This window comes from Nerophis ophidion, linkage group LG20, assembly GCF_033978795.1.
Source record: "Nerophis ophidion isolate RoL-2023_Sa linkage group LG20, RoL_Noph_v1.0, whole genome shotgun sequence".
In the NCBI taxonomy this organism is placed as follows: domain Eukaryota; kingdom Metazoa; phylum Chordata; class Actinopteri; order Syngnathiformes; family Syngnathidae; genus Nerophis; species Nerophis ophidion.
Genome location: NC_084630.1, coordinates 6,560,897 through 6,585,896, shown reverse-complemented (window position 1 = coordinate 6,585,896; position 25,000 = coordinate 6,560,897). Strand labels below are relative to the sequence as shown.

Below are 25,000 nucleotides of genomic sequence, written 5' to 3'. Positions count from 1 at the left end.
TTTGTAGATGTCGGGAACATCTACAAAACAGGCGACAGCGGGAGGCAGCGTGCAGGTAAAAAGGTATCTAATGCTTGAACCAAAAATAAACAAAAAGCAAGAAAAGGCATTGAAGCTTAGGGATGGCTATGCTAAACAAATCTACAGTTGAACCGGCTGCTAAAAGTAAAAACAAACAGAATGTTGGACGACAGCAAAGACTTACGGCGTGTGCAGCAGCAGAAGGCGTCCACAAAGTACTTTCGTACATGAAATGACAATCAACAACAAAATGGGATCACAGGACAAGAACTAAAACACTACACACAGGAGAACACCAAATAAACTCCAAAAAAGTCACGGCGTGATGTGATAGGTGGTGAAGGTACATCTACTTTTAGACAAGAGCTTTAGTGATCCAAGCTTGGTTATGGTTTGAATTCATATCCAACAATTGCGAGAACAACTTTTTACTGTCAATATCACCTGCTGAGTTTCATTTGTTTATGTTGTCTGCTGGTGGTGTGCCTCTGGATTTTTTTCAATGAAGAACAATAAGCCTGGGTTCAGAAAACGCATATAAGTTTAGGGGATGGCTATGCTAAAAAAAGCTAAAGATGGATTGGCTGCTAATAATACACACAAACATAATGCTGGACGACAGCAAAGACTTACAGCGTGTGGAGCAGCAGAAGGCGTCCACAAAGTACATCCGTACATGACATGAAAATCAACAACAAAATAGGAGAGCAGGACAAGAACTAAAACACTACACACAGGAAAACACAAAATAAACTCCAAGTAAGTCACAGCGTGATGTGACCGGTTGTGACAGTACACCTACTTTGAGACAAGAGCTATAGTAATCCAAGCTTGGTTATGGTTTGAATTCATATCCAACAATTGTGAGAACAACTTTTTACTGTCAATATTGGCTCCTGAGTTCCATTTGTTTATGTTGTCTGCTGATTGTTTGCCATATGCCTTGGCTTGGAAAGGGCATTGAAGTTTAGGGATGGCTATGCTAAACGAAGCTTAAGCTGAACCGGCTGCTAAAAGCAAACATAAACAGAATGCTGGACGACAGCAAAGACTTACAGCGTGTGCATCAGCAGAAGGCATCCACAAAGTACATCCGTACATAAAATAACAATCAACAACAAAATAGGAGAGCAGGACAAGAACTAAAACACTACACACAGGAAAACACCAAATAAACTCCAAGTAAGTCACAGCATGATGTGACCGGTTGTGACAGTACACCTACTTTGAGACAAGAGCTATAGTGATCCAAGCTTGGTTATGGTTTGAATTCATATCCAACAATTGCGAGAACAACTTTTTACTGTCAATATTGGCTCCTGAGTTCCATTTGTTTATGTTGTCTGCTGATTGTTTGCCATATGCCTTGGCTTGGAAAGGGCATTGAAGTTTAGGGATGGCTATGCTAAACGAAGCTTAAGCTGAACCGGCTGCTAAAAGCAAACATAAACAGAAGGCTGGACGACAGCAAAGACTTACAGCGTGTGGAGCAGCAGAAGGCATCCACAAAGTACATCCGTACATAAAATAACAATCAACAAAAAAATAGGAGAGCAGGACAAGACCTAAAACACTACACACAGGAAAACACAAAATAAACTTCAAATAAGTCACAACGTGATGTGACCGGTCGTGACGGTACACCTACTTTGAGACAAGAGGTAGAGTAATGCATGCTGGGTTATGGTTTGAATTTATATCCAGCAATTGTGAGAACAACTTTTTATTGTCAATATCGGCTGCTGAGTTTCATTTGTTTATGTTGTCTGCTGGTGGTGTGCGTCTGGATTTTTTCCAATGAAGAAAAATATGCCTGGGTTCAGAAAACGCATATAAGTTTAGGGGATGGCTATGCTAAACATAGCTAAAGCTGGATTGGCTGCTAATAGTACACACAAACATAATGCTGGACGACAGCAAAGACTTACGGCATTTGGAGCAGCAGACGGCGTCCACAAAGTACATCCGTACATGAAAATCAACAAAAAAATAGGAGAGCAGGACAACAACTAAAATACTACACGCAGGAAAACACCAAATAAACTCCAAGTAAGTCACAGCGTGATGTGACCGGTTGTGAAAATACACCTACTTTGAGACAAGAGCTATTGTGATCCAAGCTTGGTTATGGTTTGAATTCATATCCAACAATTGCGAGAACAACTTTTTACTGTCAATATTGGCTGCTGAGTTCCATTTGTTTATGTTGTCTGCTGATTGTTTGCCATATGCCTTGGCTTGGAAATGGCATTGAAGTTTAGGGATGGCTATGCTAAACAAAGCTTAAGCTGAACCGGCTGCTAAAAGCAAACATAAACAGAATGCTGGACGATAGCAAAGACTTACAGCGTGTGGAGCAGCAGAAGGCATCCACAAAGTACATCCGTACATGAAATGACAATCAACAACAAGATAGGAGCGCAGGACAAGAACTAAAACACTACACACAGGAAAACACCAAATAAACTTCAAATAAGTCACAGCGTGATGTGACCGGTGGTGAAGGTACACCTACTTTGAGAGGAGAGGTAGAGTAATGCATGCTTGGTTATGGTTTGAATTCATATCCAGCAATTGTGAGAACAACTTTTTATTTTCAATATCAGCTGCTGAGTTTCATTTGTTTATGTTGTCTGCTGGTGGTCTGCCTCTGGATTTTTTTCAATGAAGAAAAATATGCCTGGGTTCAGAAAACGCATATAAGTTTAGGGGATGGCTATGCTAAACAAAGCTAAAGATGGATTGGCTGCTAATAGTACACACAAACATAATGCTGGACGACAGCAAAGACTTACGGCGTTTGGAGCAGCAGACGGCGTCCACAAAGCACATCCGTACATGACATGATAATCAACAACAAAATAGGAGAGCAGGACAAGAACTAAAACACTACACACAGGAAAACACCAAATAAACTCCAAGTAAGTCACAGCGTGATGTGACCGGTTGTGACAGTACACCTACTTTGAGACAAGAGCTATAGTGATCCAAGCTTGGTTATGGTTTGAATTCATATCCAACAATTGCGAGAACAACTTTTTATTGTCAATATCAGCTGCTGAGTTTCATTTGTTTATGTTGTCTGCTGGTGGTGTGCCTCTTGATTTTTTTCAATGAAAAAAAATATGCCTTGGCTCAGAAAAGGCATTGAAGTTTAGGGATGGCTATGCTAAACGAAGCTAAAGCTGGAATGGCTGCTAATAGTACACACAAACATAATGCTGGACGACAGCAAAGACTTACGGCATTTGGAGCAGCAGACGGCGTCCACAAAGTACATCCGTACATGAAAATCAACAAAAAAATAGGAGAGCAGGACAAGACCTAAAACACTACACACAGGAAAACACAAAATAAACTTCAAATAAGTCACAGCGTGATGTGACCGGTGGTGACGGTACACCTACTTTGAGACAAGAGGTAGAGTAATGCATGCTGGGTTATGGTTTGAATTCATATCCAGCAATTGTGAGAACAACTTTTTATTGTCAATATCAGCTGCTGAGTTTCTTTTGTTTATGTTGTCTGCTGGTGGTGTGCCTCTGGATTTTTTACAATGAAAAAAATATGCCTTGACTCAGAAAAGGTTGAAAAACACTGGTCTATACACATGAAAGTGCTTCCTCCTATTTCAAATGACAAATCTCTTGCTTTTTAGCTGTTTGTTTGGCAACAATGTCAGCTTGAGTCTGGCCGGGCTTACCAGCCGTGCCATCAAAAGAGCCAACAGAGGGTTAGGACCTTTTTCAAATACTTGGTGTTATTACTCGGGCTGTCATTGTAATAGCAATGGTGTCAATGGAATTCCAAAGTAATTTCTTTTTTTTCTGGCCAAGATGACAGTGCGTTTATACAGTATAGCCGTTATGTGCAACGGCCATGGCGGTTGCTAGAAAAGAAGAATCTTTTTTCTTAACTGTTGAAGATTTTTTTTTCCCCCATCCAACATTTTAAATCTACGAGTAACTGGATCTGAATTCCAACCCCACTGTGTTAAGGCCTCTGCAGGGTGTGCACTTCAGCAATCTATCCCTCTCTCACCAAAACTCTCTCCTTTCATTTTCTTTTAGTTGTGTTAACTGCCAATCACAGTGACCAGGGAGCTGGAGGCAGCCAAGATCAGTGTCTGTCGCTTGAAACGTTAAAAGAGTTTACTCGTACTTCGGATGACAACTGTGACGGAAGCTTGAGACACACACTGAGTTTCTGCAAGTGGCAACAAACACATTGCCGTGCACACAGATTTGCAAATAACACGCTGTGTGCACTGCTTTGCCAAAGTGATAAGCACTGCTAATACATAAATACAACTATTTATATATAAACAAATGTATACATATATGTGGGATCTGAGCCGAGGATGTTGTTGTGGCTTGTGCAGCCCTTTGAGACACTTGTGATTTGGGGCTTTATAAGTAAAGTTTGATTGATTGATATATACAAATGTATACATAAATATGTATGTATTCCTCGCAGCCATCCATCCATCCATCTTCTTCCGCTTATCCGAGGTCGGGTCGCGGGGGCAACAGCCTAAGCAGGGAAACCCAGATTTCCCTCTCCCCAGCCACTTCGTCTAGCTCTTCCCGGGGGATCCCGAGGCGTTCCCAGGCCAGCCGGGAGACATAGTCTTCCCAACGTGCCCTGGGTCTTCCCCGTGGCCTCCTACCGGTTGGACGTGCCCTAAACACCTCCCTAGGGAGGCGTTCGGGTGGCATCCTGACCAGATGCCCGAACCACCTCAATTGGGTCCTCTCCATGTGGAGGAGCAGCGGCTTTTCTTTAAGTTCCTCTAAGGGAGAGCCCCGCCACACGGCGGAGGAAACTCATTTCGGCCGCTTGTACCCGTGATCTTATCCTTTCGGTCATGACCCAAAGCTCATGACCATAGGTGAGGATGGGAACGTAGATCGACCGGTAAATTGAGAGCTTTGCCTTCCGGCTCAGCTCCTTCTTCACCACAACGGATCGGTACAACGTCCGCATTACTGAAGACGCTGCACCGATCCGCCTGTCGATCTCATGATCCACTCTTCCCCCACTCGTGAACAAGACTCCTAGGTACTTGAACTCCTCCACTTGGGGCAGGGTCTCCTCCCCAACCCGGAGATGGCACTCCACCCTTTTCCGGGCGAGAACCATGGACTCGGACTTGGAGGTGCTGATTCTCATTCCGGTCGCTTCGCGCTCGGCTGCAAACCGATCCAGTGAGAGCTGAAGATCTCGGTCAGATGAAGCCATCAGGACCACATCATCTGCAAAAAGTAGAGACCTAATCCTGCGGTCACCAAACCGGAACCCCTCAACGCCTTGACTACGCCTAGAAATTCTGTCCATAAAAGTAATGAACAGAATCGGTGAAAAAGGACTGCCTTGGCGGATTCCTCACAGTTGTATAAACCAATTGTTAAAACAGCTGTCCAGGTGGCTGGTCTTAGACAATCATGGAGGTGCACCTGCTGGATGTGGAGGTCCTGGGCTGGTGTGGTTACATGTCATCTGCGGTTGTGAGGCCGGTTGGATGCACTGCCTAATTCTCTGAAAAACCTTTAGAGACATCTTATGGTAGAGAAATGAACATTCAATTTACGGGCAATAGCTCTGGTTGACTTTCTTTCAGTCAGCATGCCAACTGCACAATATCTCAAAACTAGCGACATATGTGCCATTGTGCTGTGTGATAATACCGCACATTTCAGAGTGGCCTTTTATTGTGGCCAGTCTAAGGCAGTGGTTCTCAAATGGGGGGAATGCGTACCCCAGGGGGTACTTGAAGGTATGCCAAGGGGTACGTGAGATTTTTTAAAAATATTCTAAAAATAGCAACAATTCAAAAAACCTTTATAAATAAACTGTGTAAAGAAATGTAACAATGCAATATTTAGTGATGACAGCTAGATTTTTTGTGGACATTTTCCATAAATATTGATGTTAAAGATTTCTTTTTTTTGTGAAGAAATGTTTAGAAGTAAGTTCATGAATCCAGATGGATCTCTATTACAATCCCCAAAGAGAGCTCTTTAAGTTGATGATTAGTTCTATGTGTCGAAATCTGCGTTAATAATTGAATCTCTTGTTAATTTTTCAACAAATTTTTAGTTATTGTTACATCATTTTTTCCAAATAGTTCAAAAAAGACCAATACAAATGAGCAATATTTTGCACTGTTATACAATTAAAAAAAACAGAGACTGATGACATAGTGCAGTATTTTACTTCTTTATCTCTTTTTTTCAACCAAAAATGCTTTGCTCTGATTAGGGGGTACTTGAAATAAATAAAAAAACTGTTCACAGGGGGTACATTACTGAAAAAAGGTTGAAAACCACTGTTCTAAGGCATACCTGTGCAATAATCATGCTGTTTAATGAACATCTTGATATGCTCACTAAGACCGATTTGTGAACAATAGTTGAGAGAAACAGGTCTTTTGTTTATATAGTAAAAGTTTTTGATCTTTGAGTTTAACTCATGAAAAATGGGAGCAAAAACAAGTGTTGCATTTATATTTTAGTTCAGTGTATATACATACATACAAATGCATACAACATATATCAAACGATTAACATATTAAACCGCGATTAATCGTAGTTTGTTAATGGTTAACTTAAAATTAATCACAGATGAACGTAATTTCTCATCATTAATAAGTGTACCCTAAACATTTCATGTCTGTTGATTTTGTTTTTGTTTGGCAATGTGCTGTTTGTTTTTTGCAAACTCAGTTCCTGCTTTTTCACTCTTGTTTTGTCACCATAGCAACCATTAGTTTCAGCGGTGTCATATTTGGAGTCCGCACCTGTTTTCACTAATGATGTCACCTAGTTATCGAGTTTTGTTTCATGTTCATAATTTCTGCCTTTGTGCAAGTTTTTGTTTTATTAGCCAAGTTTTTGTAGTTCCGCCTTTTGCGCGCCTTTTGTTTCTTTTTTTTATAGTAATAAATAATTATGTCCCTACCTTCACGCCTTGCCCGCGTCAACTTTCCTCTGCGTTCCGGGAAAACAAACCCCAAAGACCACGTATTGACAAAACGGATCCTTTTTTAAGTTTTAATACCGCGACTGGATAATTAATTTGCTTTTATTATTTTATTTTGTTTAACCATTATGTTTTTTTAAACAGCTCAACACAAAAATGACATAAACGCGCTTTAAAGAGACTAAAAATAAAAATACCTGCATTGCGTTGGTGTCTTGTCGGATTTTTCTATTTCGTAGGAATAAAGAAATTGAATTCCTGCTTTAGGAGCACATGCATTCAGAGGAGGAGCAACACTATGTTTAGATATCAGTTTCATGCATTAACACAAAACGTGAATTGTTACCATCTAGCTTTGATTGTTAAATATTTTTGGAACTGTTATATGTGATATTTATAAGTTAATGGTATTACTTTCTGTTCATAACTTTTATGGACAGAATTTCTAGGCGCAGTCAAGGCGTTGAGGGGTTCCGGTTTGGTGACCGCAGGATTAGGTCTCTGCTTTTTGCAGATGATGTGGTCCTGATGGCTTCATCTGACCGGGATCTTCAGCTCTCACTGGATCGGTTCGCAGCCGAGTGTGAAGCGACCGAAATGAGAATCAGCACCTCCAAGTCCGAGTCCATGGTTCTCGCCCGGAAAAGGGTGGAATGCCATCTCCGGGTTGGGGAGGAGACCCTGCTCCAAGTGGAGGAGTTCAAGTACCTAGGAGTCTTGTTCACGAGTGAGGGAAGAGTGGACCGTGAGATCGACAGGCGGATCGGTGCGGCGTCTTCAGTAATGCGGACGTTGTACCGATCCGTTGTGGTGAAGAAAGAGCTGAGCCGGAAGGCAAAGCTCTCAATTTACCGGTCGATCCACGTTCCCATCCTCACCTATGGTCATGAGCTTTGGGTCATGACCGAAAGGATAAGATCACGGGTACAAGCGGCCGAAATGAGTTTCCTCCGCCGTGTGGCGGGTCTCTCCCTTAGAGATAGGGTGAGAAGCTCTGTCATCTGGGAGGAACTCAAAGTAAAGCCGCTGATGAGGTGGTTCGGGCATCTGGTCAGGATGCCACCCAAACGCCTCCCTAGGGAGGTGTTTAGGGCACGTCCAACCGGTAGGAGGCCACGGGGAAGACCCAGGACACGTTGGGAAGACTATGTCTCCCGGCTGGCCTGGGAACGCCTCGGGATCCCCCGGGAAGAGCTAGACGAAGTGGCTGGGGAGAGGGAAGTCTGGGTTTCCCTGCTTAGGCTGTTGCCCCCGCGACCCGACCTCGGATAAGCGGAAGAAGATGGATGGATGGATGGTATTACTTTTTCTGCATGACAATGTTTTAACATTCCCTATTTATTTACAAAACGTAATATTCAGCTTGCTGAACATTCTGTAAGTGCGGACTATAAATCAGAACCGGTTATAAAATAATTTACTGTAGCAATGGGAAATGCGTGTAGTAAACCGTAATTACCCAATAATGGCCGCAGAGGGCATTGGCAGGCATGCCTTCAGTATTAAACGTGGTCTCAGTGGGAGACGAAAAAGTGTTTGAGGAGCCTTTGTGTGTGTGTCTGATTTTTTTAGTTCGACGGTAGTATTTGTGAACATAAATAAAATGCTGAGGTGTTTAAATATTGCAATTTGGAGTGCTAATCAGGCATATTTGGTCAGTGCATGACTGCAAGCTAATCAATGCTAACATGGTATTTAGGCTAGCTGTATTGCATCATCATGCCGCATTTGTAGGTGTATTTGAGCTCATTTAATTTCTTTTTTTGTATCCTCTTTGTATATAATTTAGTTGTGCATGTCTCATGACACAATATCTGTATGTAATTATGGCTGCATTTCAGATAGTTTTTTGTGTGCCATGTTGTTCCAGACCACAGCAAACGTTAGCTAGCTTGCCAAATATCGTAATAAATCTATTAAAAGAAAACAGCCAATCGTTTCCTTTAACTTGGGCATACACATGTATAACTTTGGCCATTAAAAGCCAGTCAGTACCAGTTCCAGGAGTTATCTCACTTTCTGAGTAGCCTCTGATCTATTAATGTTTTCTAATATTGTAAAAATGTGTAGAATAAATATTACACTTCAACACGTCTTCCAACAAAGATTTGCTTCAGCCTGCGACACATACTCATGTTGACAGTAGGCTAATATAACTAATATAGACACTTACATCATGTGTTGCCTTCATTATAACACATTAATACAGCTTTTCATTTTTTGCGGCCCCAGACAGATTAGTTTTTTGTATTTTTGGTCCAACATCAATCAATCAATCAATGTTTACTTATATAGCCCTAAATCACTAGTGTCTCAAAGGGCTGCACAAACCACCACGACATCCTCGGTAGGCCCACATAAGGGCAAGGAAAACTCACACCCGGTGGGACGTCGGTGACAATGATGACTATGAGAACCTTGGAGAGGAGGAAAGCAATGGATGTCGAGCGGGTCTAACATGATACTGTGAAAGTTCAATCCATAATGGATCCAACACAGTCGCGAGAGTCCAGTCCAAAGCGGATCCAACACAGCAGCGAGAGTCCCGTTCACAGCGGAGCCATCAGGAAACCATCCCAAGCGGAGGCGGATCAGCAGCGCAGAGATGTCCCCAGCCGATACACAGGCAAGCAGTACATGGCCACCGGATCGGACCGGACCCCCTCCACAAGGGAGAGTGGGACATAGAAGAAAAAGAAAACAAACGGCAGATCAACTGGTCTGAAAAGGGAGTCTATTTAAAGGCTAGAGTATACAAATGAGTTTTAAGGTGAGACTTAAATGCTTCTACTGAGGTGGCATCTCGAAATGTTACCGGGAGGGCATTCCAGAGTACTGGAGCCTGAACGGAAAACGCTCTATAGCCCGCAGACTTTTTTTGGGCTTTGGGAATCACTAATAAGCCGGAGTCCTTTGAACGCAGATTTCTTGCCGGGACATATGGTACAATACAATCGGCAAGATGGGATGGAGCTAGACCGTTCTTTCAACGTTTTGGGTTGCCGACCCCCGCCTTAGTCAAATCAATAATATGTGATATAGATACTCCTTTCTTGTTCAACACATTTTTCCTGCAGCGCTTTTAATGAAGCATCATATCCACTGCACTACAGTACGCTCTGAAGCTGCACCGACTTTCAGGTGAAATGTTTTTTTTTTTTATTGATCTTGGAGATAACTCGCTTTGGGATGATCTTTGCAAGGCACATGCCGTCAGTTGAAGGGAGGGATATTCAACTACATGACTGCAGCAAGGTGAAAGTTAAAGTCAAAGCACCACTGATAGTCACACAAACATACTGGCCAACCCTCCCGGATTTTCCGGGAGACTCTCGAAATTCAGCGCCTCTCCCGAAAACCTCCCGGAAGAAATTTTCTCCTGTAAATCTACCGAAATTCAGCTGTAGCTGGAGGCCACGCCCCAACCAGCTCCTTGTGGACCTGAGTGGGGACAGCCTGTTTTTAACGTCCGCTTTCCCACTATATAAACAGCTTGCCTGCCCAATCACGTTACAACATCTACAGATTTGAATAAAAAACTGCACACACAAGGAGACGAAGCAGAAGAACGAGTGAGTTACAGCCATGGCGACGCCGTCTGTAATAGAGTGATCTATGTTGTCTGTTGCCATCTCCTGGTAAATGTTGGCTATAGTGTTATGGGGTTGACGGCAAGTGAGGAAATCTGTTCTGAAGCCCACAGTAAAAAGAGACATAACTTCATCACCTCAACCGGTTATTGACTCCAACCCAATATATTATACCGTCGACGAGCAAAATTAAGAAATAAATGACAGAGCAAAGGTTACTCAAATAGTGAAAGGTAGGTGTTGTTGTTGTTGTTGTTTTTTTATTAACCAGCAAGCACAGTACGGTTAGTAGAACAAATGTGTTTTTATTACTGTTTATATGACAGGTGCCGTCTGAAATTCAACTATTTATTTTATTTATATATATAATAAAATAAATATATATATATAGCTAGAACTCACTGAAAGTCAAGTATTTCCTACATATATGTGTATATATATATGAAATATATATCAAATACTCGAGTTGGTGAATTGTAGATGTAAATATACTCCACCGCTCTTAACCACGCCCCCAACCACGCCTCCGCCCCTCCACCCCACAACCCCCACCTCCCGGAATCGGAGGTCTCAAGCATGGCAAGTATGCACACACACGGTAGGTGTGGTGAAATTACCCTCTACATTCGACCCATTTCCTTGTTCCACGCCCTGGGAGGTGAGGGGAGCAGTGAGCAGCACCGGTGGCTGCGCCCGGGAATCATGTTGGTGATTTAACCCCCAATTCTAACCCTTGATGCAGAGTGCCAAGCAGGGAGGTAATGGGTCCCATTTTTATAGTCTTTGCACGAAGTTCTTCATGAGTTGGCGGTGCATCCAGCTCATGTACAGTAGGCCGAATATAAACACCATCTTTGGTAATAATCCCAGGTCTGTTTAGCAGCTCTTTAAAGTGTTGCTGTTGCAGTGGATGACCAGACCAAGCTTCAATGCGGTCTGTGCCCTTGATGTGTTCCACAATCAGCTTTCCTGACTGAAGTGGTACCGCCAGCAATTGGCCTTCAAAAAGCTTATGAAGAAAACCGACTAAATTGTAAACTGCCAACCCCGTCTAACATGTAGGCTTCACCGTAATCCTGGCACGGGGCCCTTACCAGGTACTGTCAGCTGAGTGCCGAGCTCATATCGGGCAGGGGGGTCACACTCTGAAGAGATCAAAGGCCAACATTGCCACCCATTATGTGCTTAATACAGGGCAGTTTTCAGTGCAGGGAGAATAATGTTGTTTTATGAAAAACGTATTTTGTTATTTCATTTGTACTGAGCAGGAATATATTATCCTTTCTCACAATAAATGTAATTTGCAGTTTTATGGTTAAAAAGGCTGTCCTTTGTCACCGATTCTGTTCATAACTTATATGGACAGAATTTCTAGGCGGAGTCAAGGCGTTGAGGGGTTCCGGTTTGGTGACCGCAGGATTAGGTCTCTGCTTTTTGCAGATGATGTGGTCCTGATGGCTTCATCTGACCGGGATCTTCAGCTCTCACTGGATCGGTTCGCAGCCGAGTGTGAAGTGACCGGAATGAGAATCAGCACCTCCAAGTCCGAGTCCATGGTTCTCTCCCGGAAAAGGGTGGAGTGCCATCTCCGGGTTGGGGAGGAGACCCTGCCCCAAGTGGAGGAGTTCAAGTACCTAGGAGTCTTGTTCACGAGTGAGGGAAGAGTGGATCGTGAGATCGACAGGCGGACCGGTGCGGCGTCTTCAGTAATGCGGACGTTGTACCGATCCGTTGTGGTGAAGAAGGAGCTGAGCCGGAAGGCAAAGCTCTCAATTTACCGGTCGATCTACGTTCCCATCCTCACCTATGGTCATGAGCTTTGGGTCATGACCGAAAGGATAAGATCACGGGTACAAGCGGCCCAAATGAGTTTCCAGGTCTCTCCCTTAGAGATAGGGTGAGAAGCTCTGCCATTCGGGAGGAACTCAAAGTAAAGCCGCTGCTCCTTCACATGGAGAGGAGCCAGATGAGGTGGTTCGGGCATCTGGTCAGGATGCCACCCGAACGCCTCCCTAGGGAGGTGTTTAGGACACGTCCAACCGGTAGGAGGCCACGGGGAAGACCCAGGACACGTTGGGAAGACTATGTCTCCCGGCTGGCCTGGGATTGCCTCGGGATCCCCCGGGAAGAGCTAGACGAAGTGGCTGGGGAGAGGGAAGTCTGGGTTTCCCTGCTTAGGCTGTTGCCCCCGCGACCCGACCTCGGATAAGCAGAAGAAGATGAATGGATGGATGGACGGATGGTTACAAAATCCTTTCTGTTATGGCTTCACTAAAATAATGAGTAAAAGGTAAAAAAAAAAGCTAAAGTGAAGTGAATTATATTTATATAGCACTTTTCCCTAGTGACTCAAAGCGCTTTTACAACGTAAAACCCAATATCTAAGTTCCATTTAAACCAGTAAGGGTGACACTGGGAGAAAAGTGTCTTGCCCAAGGACACAACAGCAGTGAATAGAAAGCGGGAATCGAACCTGGAACCCTCAAGTTGCTGGCATGGCCACTCTTATCAACAAAGCCATACCAAGGATTCCTTACTTGAGGATTCAATAATTTAAATCAGTTTGTCTCACACACACTAGGTGTGGTGAAATTTGTCCTCTGCATTTTAACCATCCCCTTGTTCACCCCCTTGGAGGTGAGGGGAGAAGTGAGCAGCAGCGGTGGCCGCGCCCGGGAATCATTTTTGGTGATTCAACCCCCAATTCCAACCCTTGATGCAGAGTGCCAAGCAGGGAGGTGAGGGGTCCCATTTTGATAGTCTTTGGTATGACTCGGCCGGGGTTTGAACTCACGACCTACCGATCTCAGGGCGGACATTCTAACCACAAGGTCACTGAGTAGGCTAATTTAATTATTAATTAATTAATCAAACTCATTTTAGCTAAGGAGCCGCATGGAGGAAAATGTACTCCCACGCGGACTTATCTGCTAAAATCATGGCATAATAACTTAAAAATAAAGACAATTTCAAAATGTTTTTCCTTGTCTTACTTTAAAATAGAACAAGCACATTTTGAAAATGTACACATTACAAATAATCCTCTTGGCAAAACATTTTAAGTTAGTTCAAAATATAGAGGAAACAATTGGTTCAAATTTAACAACGAAGAACACAATGAGCACTTCCTGTTAAGCTGTCATCCGCAACAGCCACAACACATTCAGTGATCATTCAAATATTACAATTATAATATAAACAAAACAATTATAAGGACATGCACCTAGGGATAGGTTGATTGGCAACACGAAATTGGCCCTAGTCTGTGAATGTGAGTGTGAATGTTGTCCGTCTATCTGTGTTGGCCCTGGGATGAGGTGGCGACTTGTCCAGGGTGTACTGAATGCAGCTGGGATAGGCTCCAGCCACTCCCCGTGATCCCGAAAGGTACAAGCGGTAAAAATTAAAAGAATGGATGGATAACTACACATTTAACCAATGTGTACATGGTAGCTGTAAGCATACAATAAAATAGAACAAACAAGTGAATTATATTTATATAGCGCTTTTTCTCTAGTGACTCAAAGCGCTTTACATAGTGAAACCCAATATCTAAGTTACATTTTAAACCAGTGTGGGCTGCACTGTGAGCAGGTGGGTAAAGTGTCTTGCCCAAGGACACAACGGCAGTGACTAGGATAGCGGAAGCGGGGATCGAACTTGCAATCCACAAGTTGGTGGCACGGCCGCTCTACCAACCGAGTTATACCGCCCCAAACAACAAATGTAGAGACACACATTTTGACAATGGAGTTCAGGGTGCGCATCGCGCCGTCAATCAGTTGCGAGCGCTACTTGGAAGATGATGGTCATGTTGACTTAAGTCCCTGCATCTTGTTGTTTCATATTTTGTATTCCTCTAATGGATAATTTACAGTAAAAGAAGGTTGTGGGCGTCTATACCGCATCAGTCTGCCGCCATCTGCTGCCAGCCACAACGAACGCAGCTGATTGCTTGGACCTGCGTTGATTGGAGTAGCGGAAGCCAATCCAGAGGCCGCCAAAAGTCAGCTGACACGTCATCTTTAAACAGTTTGTTTAGTTTATTAAGGATCTCCATTAGTCTACACCGCAGTGGAGACTATTCTTCCTGGGGTCCAGGCAAAAAACATCACACAACCACAGAACAAACGATTAAAATGCAGTACAGCATGATCCAATAATAAATTGTCATAATACAAAAAGAGCAACAACAAAGAACCAAAAAATACTAATAAATGTTAGATAATAATTTTCATACCAAAGATAAAAATAGCAATATAAAAATAGATATACTGTATACATTTTTGCAAAAATAAAACAAAGAACCAATGACCTAAAATATACACGTCAGTGTACCAAAGACAAACAATAAGTGACGAAAAAGTATCATCCTTCCATTTTCTGCTGCTTATCCCATAATCAATAAAATACTCAACAGTATCATCTGTGATGTGGGTTACACTTGAATTGCTATTGCGGCATCCAGTGGATAAATTTAAAACCGCTTTTTATTTCATAAAAAAATTGCAACTCATTTTATAGTCATCCAACACTTCATTGCATATCAAGGACTCTCAAACTGTGACACAGGCTCCCTCTAGTTGTATGCCAACAAAAGTACAGTGTTTTATTTTTCTGTATGTATACACTGCTCAAACTGTGTAATGTAACCAAGGCCAAAAATATTGAATATACTTCTTAAATAAAACTTCTGACTTGTTTTTAATGACTTATTAGGCCTACTATGCGACTGTATTTTCATATTGGTCATTATGGTGCTACTTGGAGATCCAAGTGCTTTCCAAGGTGGTACTTGGGGGGGGGGGAAAGTTAGAGAAGCACTGATTTTTAATGCTTATGATTGATTTTTGGAGAAATACCGTTCATAACAGTGTTGATATCACAAAGTTGGATTAGGTATCCAAAGGTCTTGAGAAAAGCATCACCAGCTAAACAACTGCACGGAAGAGCAATACATTGACTGGGGAGGGGAAAATAATCAATCGCTGAGTCTCACGCCCCAAAATCACCCTGCTTAGAGATATTTAAGTGAGAGGTCGGTCACGGTATCTAACGCTTGGATCCACATCAGAGAAAAGCAAGTTGTTGCTGAGTCAGAATCTCTCCAATGTTATCCACATGTTTATCCTTTTCCCTTCTGCCAAGTTAAGTCCGAGGGTCAGTGAAGGTCCCTGAGGAAACCTGAACTCTTACGGAGTCAACTATTTTTGCTCTTTTTTTCCGTGAATGTGTCGGTTAACTCATATGATTAAAACGTATATAGAAATCGTATTTTTCGGACTATAAGGCGCACTTAAAATCCTTTAATTTTCTCAAAAATCGACAGTGTAATGTACAGAATAATTTTGGTTGTGCTTACCGGCCTCAAAGCTATTTTATTTGGTAAAAGTGTAAACAGTAGATGGCAGTCACACATAATCAATCAATCAATCAATGTTTATTTATATAGCCCCAAATCACAAATGTCTCAAAGGACTGCACAAATCATTACGACTACAACATCCTCGGAAGAACCCACAAAAGGGCAAGGAAAACTCACACCCAGTGGGCAGGGAGAATTCACATCCAGTGGGACGCCAGTGACAATGCTGACTATGAGAAACCTTGGAGAGGACCTCAGATGTGGGCAACCCCCCCCCTCTAGGGGACCGAAAGCAATGGATGTCGAGCGGGTCTAACATGATACTGTGAAAGTTCAACCCATAGTGGCTCCAACACAGCCGCGAGAGTTAGGTTCAAGCGGATCCAAGACAGCAGCGAAAGTCCCGTCCACAGGAAACCATCTCAAGCGGATCAGCAGCGTAGAGATGTCCCCAACCGATACAGGCGAGCGGTCCATCCTGGGTCCCGACGAGCGGTCCATCCTGGGTCTCGACTCTGGACAGCCAGTACTTCATCCATGGTCATCGGACCGGACCCCCTCCACAAGGGAGGGGGGGACATAGGAGAAAGAAAAGAAGCGGCAGATCAACTGGTCTAAAAAGGAGGTCTATTTAAAGGCTAGAGTATACAGATGAGTTTTAAGGTGAGACTTAAACGCTTCTACTGAGGTAGCATCTCGAACTGTTACCGGGAGGGCATTCCAGAGTACTGGAGCCCGAACGGAAAACGCTCTTTAGCCCGCAGACTTTTTTTGGGCTCTAGGAATCACTAATAAGCCAGAGTCTTTTGAACGCAGATTTCTTGCCGGGACATATGGTGCAATACAATCGGCAAGATAGGATGGAGCTAGACCGTGTAGTATTTTATACGTAAGTAGTAAAACCTTAAAGTCACATCTTAAGTGCAAAGGAAGCCAGTGCAGGTGAGCCAGTACAGGCGTAATATGATCAAACTTTCTTGTTCTTGTCAAAAATCTAGCAACCGCATTTTGTACAAACTGTAATATTTTAATGCTAGACATGGGGAGACCCGAAAATAATACGTTACAGTAATCGAGACGAGGCGTAACAAACGCATGGATAATGATCTCGGCGTCTTTAGTGGACAAAATGGAGCGAATTGTATACATCCCATTAAACATATAGAACATTACATACGACACTCAAAAATCTATTAAAATGTTTTAGTATGACTTTGGTAAGCATATATGTGTATAAGGCACGACATTATCTGGTGTTTTGTTTATATTATGCAAAAGACAATGTTATTACCTTCTGGTACCTGCTGACCTGTATTTGGGAACTGCATATGTTTTGAAAAGTTGCGCTGGTCCGCCTTTTTAGTCTGTGTCAACACCATAGTCGATAAGCTTATTTTTTTCCTCTGTCTTCTTGTTATGGGACATTCATCATTCGTTATTGCCATTTCTAATATAAAGTAGTGTAAAGTTCTTACTTATATCTTTCAGTAAACTGGTCATGTAAAGCGCTAAAACATACCGGTGTAGTGAGTATTATTATCCACCCAAGGAACTTTAGTTATTAGAGAGTTCTGGTCCGACTGTTTTTCAGTGGACACATTTCCGGCGTTGTTATTGTACTCGTGGGCCACAGATGAGTAGATGCTGCTCCGTTATTGATTCAAGTAAAGTTTCAATTTCATTAAAACATTTAGCTCCATCTTTTGAAAGTTCTTCCACTTCCGTCCTTGCACGCTACACCGCTACAATAAAGATGACGGAGAAAAGACGCTACCGTAAAAAGGACCGCCCACAAAGCAGCACATCCTGTAGCGACTGTCAGAAAGCGGCTTGGAGATGATCCGTAAAATATAATCCATGCAACATTTTGACCAAAGAACCACCATGACATGTTATGTAGACCACAAGGAAGTGTTTTACATTTAGAAAAAAAAATATGCCACCGGAACGCATTCCTAGTGAGGTGTTTAGGGCACGTCCAACCAAGACCCAGGACACGTTGGGAAGACTATGTCTACCGGCTGGCCTGGGAAGTCTGGACTTCCCTGCTTAGGCTGCTGCCCCTGCTACCCAACCTCAGATAATCGAAGGAAGATGGATGGATGGATATATAATATGACCCTTTATTGCACTTTATAATCCGGTGCGCCTTTTGTATGAAAAAGAAACGGCAGATTGGAGCATGGCTGTGTTCACAACTGAAAACAGAAGGCCTGACTCTGGTAAAAATCTTACAACTAAGGAGTGTGTCAGTCCTAATGTCAGGAGCTTTTACCAAACACAGAACATGCTGTGCTCTGTTAAACGAGCAACACAACTTGTTAAGAAACATCATTTATGTATCAATAACATCTTTAAGTTACTCTATGATGTGGAGTAGCGCATTTAAAAAAAAAAAAAAAATAATAATAATTTACGCGGACTAAGACGGTGACGAGTGTATTGACATATTCGTCAACGAATAAAAACGAGACGAAAATGTCTGCCAGAGACGAGATCCAATCGGAACTCATTTCGTTAGGAAGAGGCGGGAGGAGTTGGGAAGAGAACCAATCAGAGCGACGTGGTAAGGAAGTTACGTAAATGTAGTTTGCGTTTGAGACTGCGCTGCAGAAGACAAGATGTCAACGCCGGGGAGGAAGAGGGGAGAGGACATATGGGGAAATGTTATATTTGACGTGAAAGATAACAAGATGCAGTGTAAGAAATGCAGAGCGAGGATTACGGGGAAAAACACAACAAACTTGAAGCGACATTCACAGTCGAATCACCCCCAAATCCACACACAGGTAAGCATTTTCCAAAACATACAACCCACTCGACGTTATCCCGTTTATTACACGGCTTACTCGTGAAATACTAAATTTGAGACATGATTTTCATCAAAACACGACTTGTATCGGTGATTTTTCCGCTGTTTTGCTTTGACTTTCAGAAATTGAAGGGAAAGTTTACATATTACCCTTTAGTCGACTATAATCTTGTTATATTTATTCAACTAAAACAAAAACAATTTAAATAACTAAATTAGGGACGGCGTGGCGCAGTGGAAGAGTGGCCGTGCGCAACCCGAGGGTCCCTGGTTCAAATCCCATCTAGTACCAACCTCGTCACGTCCGTTGTGTCCTGAGCAAGACACTTCACCCTTGCTCCTGATGGGTGCTGGTTGGCGCCTTGCATGGCAGCTCCCTCCATCAGTGTGTGAATGTGTGTGTGAATGGGTAAATGTGGAAGTAGTGTCAAAGCGCTTTGAGTACCTTGAAGGTAGAAAAGCGCTATATAAGTACAACCCATTTATTTATTATTTAAATTAGGGACGGCGTGGCGCAGTGGAAGAGTGGCCGTGCGCAACCCGAGGGTCCCTGGTTCAAATCCCACCTAGTACCAACCTCGTTGTGTCCTGAGCAAGACACTTCACCCTTGCTCCTGATGGATGCTGGTTGGCGCCTTGCATGGCAGCTCCCTCCATCAGTGTGTGAATGTGTGTGTGAATGGGTAAATGTGGAAGTAGTGTCAAAGCGCTTTGAGTACCTTGAAGGTAGAAAAGCGCTATACAAGTACAACCCATTTAATTTAATTTAATTTGTCTAAAAAGCATATTATAGTCCACATCAGGTTGATAGTAGGCTGCAAACTGTCCGTGTGCCCGTGAGTGTGCATTGACCAGATTCTTAGCCGGTGTTCTGAATAATGTCAACACAAAGTAACACATTCAACGAGAGCTGCTGTCAGCCACTCACTCCAGGGTTGGATCGCTGACCCTGAGTTAACACAGCTAACACCTCGCCACTCACCAGACACCGCCTGGTGGGCACAGCTGAAGTCACAATACATTATGCACTCTCATCTCATGAAACGTTCCTCAACTGGCAATGATTGATTTCCCAGGAAATGATTCACGGTAATATACAGGCTACAAGCTGCTACTTGTTCCTACGCTTTGAACCCTGCGGGTTATAAAGATGTTTCTTCGATAACGGCCGTAATGTTTTGTATTCACCAAATGGTGTTCAACAGACACTGGAAAGGTGTGTTATTGTTTGTGCTATGTCGCCATCTTTTGGGCGAGTTTGCTCAGTGCAGCTGCCGCAGGGTGAACGTCTCCGGTATTCCCTTCCGTTTAGGACTTTTCAAGTACAAGTGCCGTTCTGTTTCTAGAAATTAAATGATAAATGGGTTTTACTTGTATAGCGCTTTTCTACCTTCAAGGTACTCAAAGCGCTTTGACACTATTTCCACATTTACCCATTCACACACACATTCACACACTGATGGAGGGAGCTGCCATGCAAGGCGCCAACATGCACCCATCAGGAGCAAGGGTGAAGTGTCTTGCTCAGGACACAACGGACGTGACAAGGTTGGTACTAGGTGGGAATTGAACCAGGGACGCTCGGGTTCAATAGTGTTTCTACATATATAGATTTTTATTCATTTGTAAGTTTTACAATAAAACTAAAACAATTCATGCTTACTAAATCATACAAACAACCAATCAATCAATCAATCAATCAATGTTTCTATTTTTAACCCCAAATCACAAGTGTCTCAAAGGGCTGCACAAGCAACAACGACATCCTCGGTTCAGATCCCACATAAGGGCAAGGAAAAACTCACAACTCAGTGGAATGTAAATATGAATGACTGTGAGTAACCTTAAAGGGGACCGCAGATGTGGGTGACCCCCGCCCCTCTAGGGTAGACCGGATACCATGGATGTTGAGTGGGTCTAGCATAATATTGTGAAAGCCCAGTCCATAGTGGATCTAACATTATAGTGAGAGTCCAGTCCATAGTGGGGCCAGCAGGAGACCATCCAGAACGGAGATATGGGTCATGTCCCCAACCGATGCACAGGTCCACCCCGGGTCCCGATTCTGTAAGGTTGTTTTTATTCATATTTGTACGTGCTATTTAATTGTAATCTAGCTAGTGTCGTTAGCATTACCTAACATGCTAACACGTTTACAAGAGTCTGTGTTGGTATTATTAACTTAAAATTGCTTTTTTTTTTAGAAATTCCTCAGTGAATTCACCAAAACCATGGAGTTATTGAACCTGTTTTGTGATGATCCGTTGCCCGGATCATGTTTTTATTTAGTCTAAAACTCCCTTAGTTCTGTTTCAGCACCCCGGGGGGTGTGTTTTTTGGTTGCCATGGGTGCTGATTATTTTCACCTGCCTCTGATTAGTGTTTGGGACGCTCACCTGCTCCCGGGCACGAATCGGGGAACTATTTATTCCTGATTTTCGCCACACTCGGTCTGGCTGTTTTGTTTGCTCGCTACGTTGGTTACTAAGGGTGAGGGGAAAAATCGATTCGAATACGTTGTGCGATTCAGAATCGATTCTCATTTAAAAAAAAAGTCAAACACAGCAATACCATAACAATGCAATCCAATTCCAAAACCAAACCTGACCCAGCAACACTCAGAACTTGCAATAAACAGAGCAATTGAGAGGAGACACAAACACGACACAGAACAAACCAAAAGTAGTGAAACCAATATGAATATTATCAACAACAGTATCAATATTAATTATAATTTCAGCATAGCAGTGATTAAAAATCCCTTATTGACATTATCTTTAGACATTTATAAAAATTAAAAGAAAGAACAATAGTGTCACAGTGGCTTACACTTGCATCGCATCTCATAAGCTTGACAACACACTGTGTCCAATGTTTTCACAAAGATAAAATAAGTCATATTTTTGGTTTGTTTAATAGTTAAGACAAATTTACATTATTGCAATCAGTTGATAAAACATTGTCCTTTACAATTATAAAAGCTTTTTTAAAAAAAAATCTACTTCTCTGCTAGCAAGTCAGCGGACTGGGGTAGATCCTGCTGAAATCCTATGTATTGAATGAATACAGAATCGTTTTGGATCGGAAAAATACCGTTTTCAAATCGAGAATCGCGTTGAATTGAAAAAATCGAAATATTATCGAATCGTGACCCCAAAAATCGATAATGAATCAAATCGTGGGACACCCAAAGATTCGCAGCCCTATTGGTTACCCAAGCTTCTTGTTCCTGTTCCTTTGCTTAGCCCTACCCTAGCCTCCCGGACAATCGGCACGCTTTTCTGTTCTTGTTATCTTGCCTGATTTATGACACTAATTAATTTTTTCTTCTAGCTTATCTGGGGACCCTTTCACTTACCACGATCCCTCAATGGATATTCACTACTGTTGTAATTGTAATACGGTATTGTGAATAAACTTGAAACTTCAAAACTACTGATCAAAATGACTTTTTTGGGAGTTATCAGGAACTTAGAAATAAATTTTCCCAACATTGTTCTAAGCAGCAACAGTTGGATGGAGCGATCATTTTAGTTGGACCATATTGTTGTAGCGTCGCTGTCCATCTTGGTAAATTAACTGCTCCCGATTTTGTTATTTGTGAGGTATCAATCAATCAATGTTTATTTATATAGCCCCAAATCACAAATGTCTCAAAGGACTGCACAAATCATTACGACTACAACATCCTCGGAAGAACCCACAAAAGGGTAAGGAAAACTCACACCCAGTGGGCAGGGAGAATTCACATCCAGTGGGACGCCAGTGACAATGCTGACTATGAGAAACCTTGGAGAGGACCTCAGATGTGGGCAACCCCCCCAACCCCCTCTAGGGGAACGAAAGCAATGGATGTGGAGCGGGTCTAACATGATACTGTGAAAGTTCAATCCATAGTGGCTCCAACACAGCCGCGAGAGTCCAGTTCAAAGCGGATCCAAGACAGCAGCGAGAGTCCCGTCCACAGGAGACCATCTCAAGCGGAGGCGGATCAGCAGCGTAGAGATGTCCCCAACCGATACAGGCGAGCGGTCCATCCTGGGTCTCGACTCTGGACAGCCAGTACTTCATCCATGGTTATCGGACCGGACCCCCTCCACAAGGGAGGGGGGGACATAGGAGAAAGAAAAGAAGCGGCAGATCAACTGGTCTAAAAAGGAGGTCTATTTAAAGGCTAGAGTATACAGATGAGTTTTAAGGTGAGACTTAAAAAGGTATCATAAGCAAAAGAGCTCATGCTTTGTTGTGAATCAGTAGAGCCAATTCCAGTCAGCGAGAGCCTCCCCAGTTGATCTTAGACTCCGGGTGTTGGTATGTCCTGTTGGTAAAACTATTCAAATTCGCTAAGTTACATCTACAAGAGCCGTTTGGGAGCAGAGAGAAAAAAGCTAGCTATTCTTTCTAAAAAGATCTTATTCAGGTGCTGAGCCAAAAGAGCCGACTGGATCGCAGAAAAAAAAAAAAAGCCTATTTTCCCATCACGACTTGTCCTCATCTGCTGTTGTCCCAGATTTCTTATGCACCAGTTCAATGGAATCAAACAGCCATCATTGCAAAATGTCATTATAAGCTAAAAGGAGAGGAACATATTTGGTAACGAATCAAAATCAATCAATCAATCAATGTATTTTATTTCGGCAATCTTCACATAAAACAAGTAACAACAACAAGAAAAGAAAAAAAAAACAAAAAAAACACTCATTTGTGCAATGATTGAGCCGAAAGGGTGTAGGTTGAAGCAACGCTTATATAAACCTACCCCATCACAACAAGAACAAGGTTCAAAATATATAAAATCTAAAACATGCTTCACTTATATTACTTTTTTTTTTTTTAAACAATATATAAGCAACATATATGTAGCACACGTCTCATATACACAGTTTAACATTTAAATCAAACATATACATTTGTACACTTTTATATATATATATATATATATATATATATATTATATATACACAATTCATTTAAATTCCATATAAAGTGGTAATATATACGTTTTAATATAACCTATATGTATAATTATGAAATCATAAATTGTATTTATATACATATTATATATTATTGTCTTTCAAAAAAAATGTTTGCTCTTCTTTCTTATATTTACTAATGATAAATGATTTAAAAAGCTTTTTAAACTGGTTTATGTTGGTGCTGTGTTTTATTTCATCCTTTAAACAGTTCCATATTTTAACCCCTGCTATTGTTATACTCATTCCTTTCTGCGTTGTTCTACAATATTGGATCTTAAAAAGTAGTTCTCCTCTTAAATTATAATTCCCTTCTCTTTGTAAAAATCTTCTCTGTAACCCTGATGGAAGTGAATCTTTACTTGCTTTATAAATCATTTGGGCAGTCTTGAGTTGGATGAGATCTGGTAGTTTTAAATCAAATGTTTTTATAAATAATCCATTAGTGTGTTCTCGGGGTCCTGTGTTATGTATCAGTGTGATGGCCCTTTTTTGCATTATGAATAGTCCTGTATGCATTTCCCCAAACTTCTAGACAGTAACTCAAATATGGTAAAACAAGTGTACAATAAAGAGTGTGTAATGTTTTTTGATGAAGAATGTGCCTTGTTTTACCCAGGACAGCAATACTTCTGGCCAACTTCCCTTTGATGTATTTAATGTGTGACTTCCAGCAGATCCTGTGGTCCAAGATCACACCCAAAAATTTGATTTTGTTTACTCTTTCTATACTAACATTGTCTATATACAATTTTACATCTATATCATTTCTCTTATTTCCAAATAACATAAAGTTAGTTTTATTTAGGTTTAATGATAATTTATTAGCATCAAACCATTTTTTTAGTTTACACATCTCCATGGTGACGGTCCTCAGGAGCTGCTGCAAGTCCACATCAGAACAGAGTACATTGGTGTCATCCGCAAATAACACATATTTAAGGTTTTCAGTTACTTTACAAATATCATTTATATACATGATGAACATCTTGCATTGTTATCAAAACAAAGCCTTTCTAAAAACGTTCAATTCCGGCATCAAGGCTAGATTTTCTACTATCGTAGATCCTCTGAGACATATATAAGATGGTATTAAACATCGAATAATATGGCACAACTTTATTCATGCAGTGTTTAGTCCAGTGTTTTTCGCACACTAGTGTGGCGTGAGATACAATCTGGTGTGCCGTGGGAGATGATCTAATTTCACCTATTTGGGGTAAAAAATATTTTTTGCAAACCAGTAATTGTAGTCTGC

General features: G+C 42.0%; 1 protein-coding gene across 2 annotated transcripts in view; it reads left to right on the top strand.

The window, feature by feature from the left end:
• The window catches only part of LOC133538684 (zeta-sarcoglycan-like), a 449,291-nt gene that overhangs the window by 316,615 nt on the left and 107,676 nt on the right, over positions 1 to 25,000 (top strand). The window lies entirely within an intron of this gene.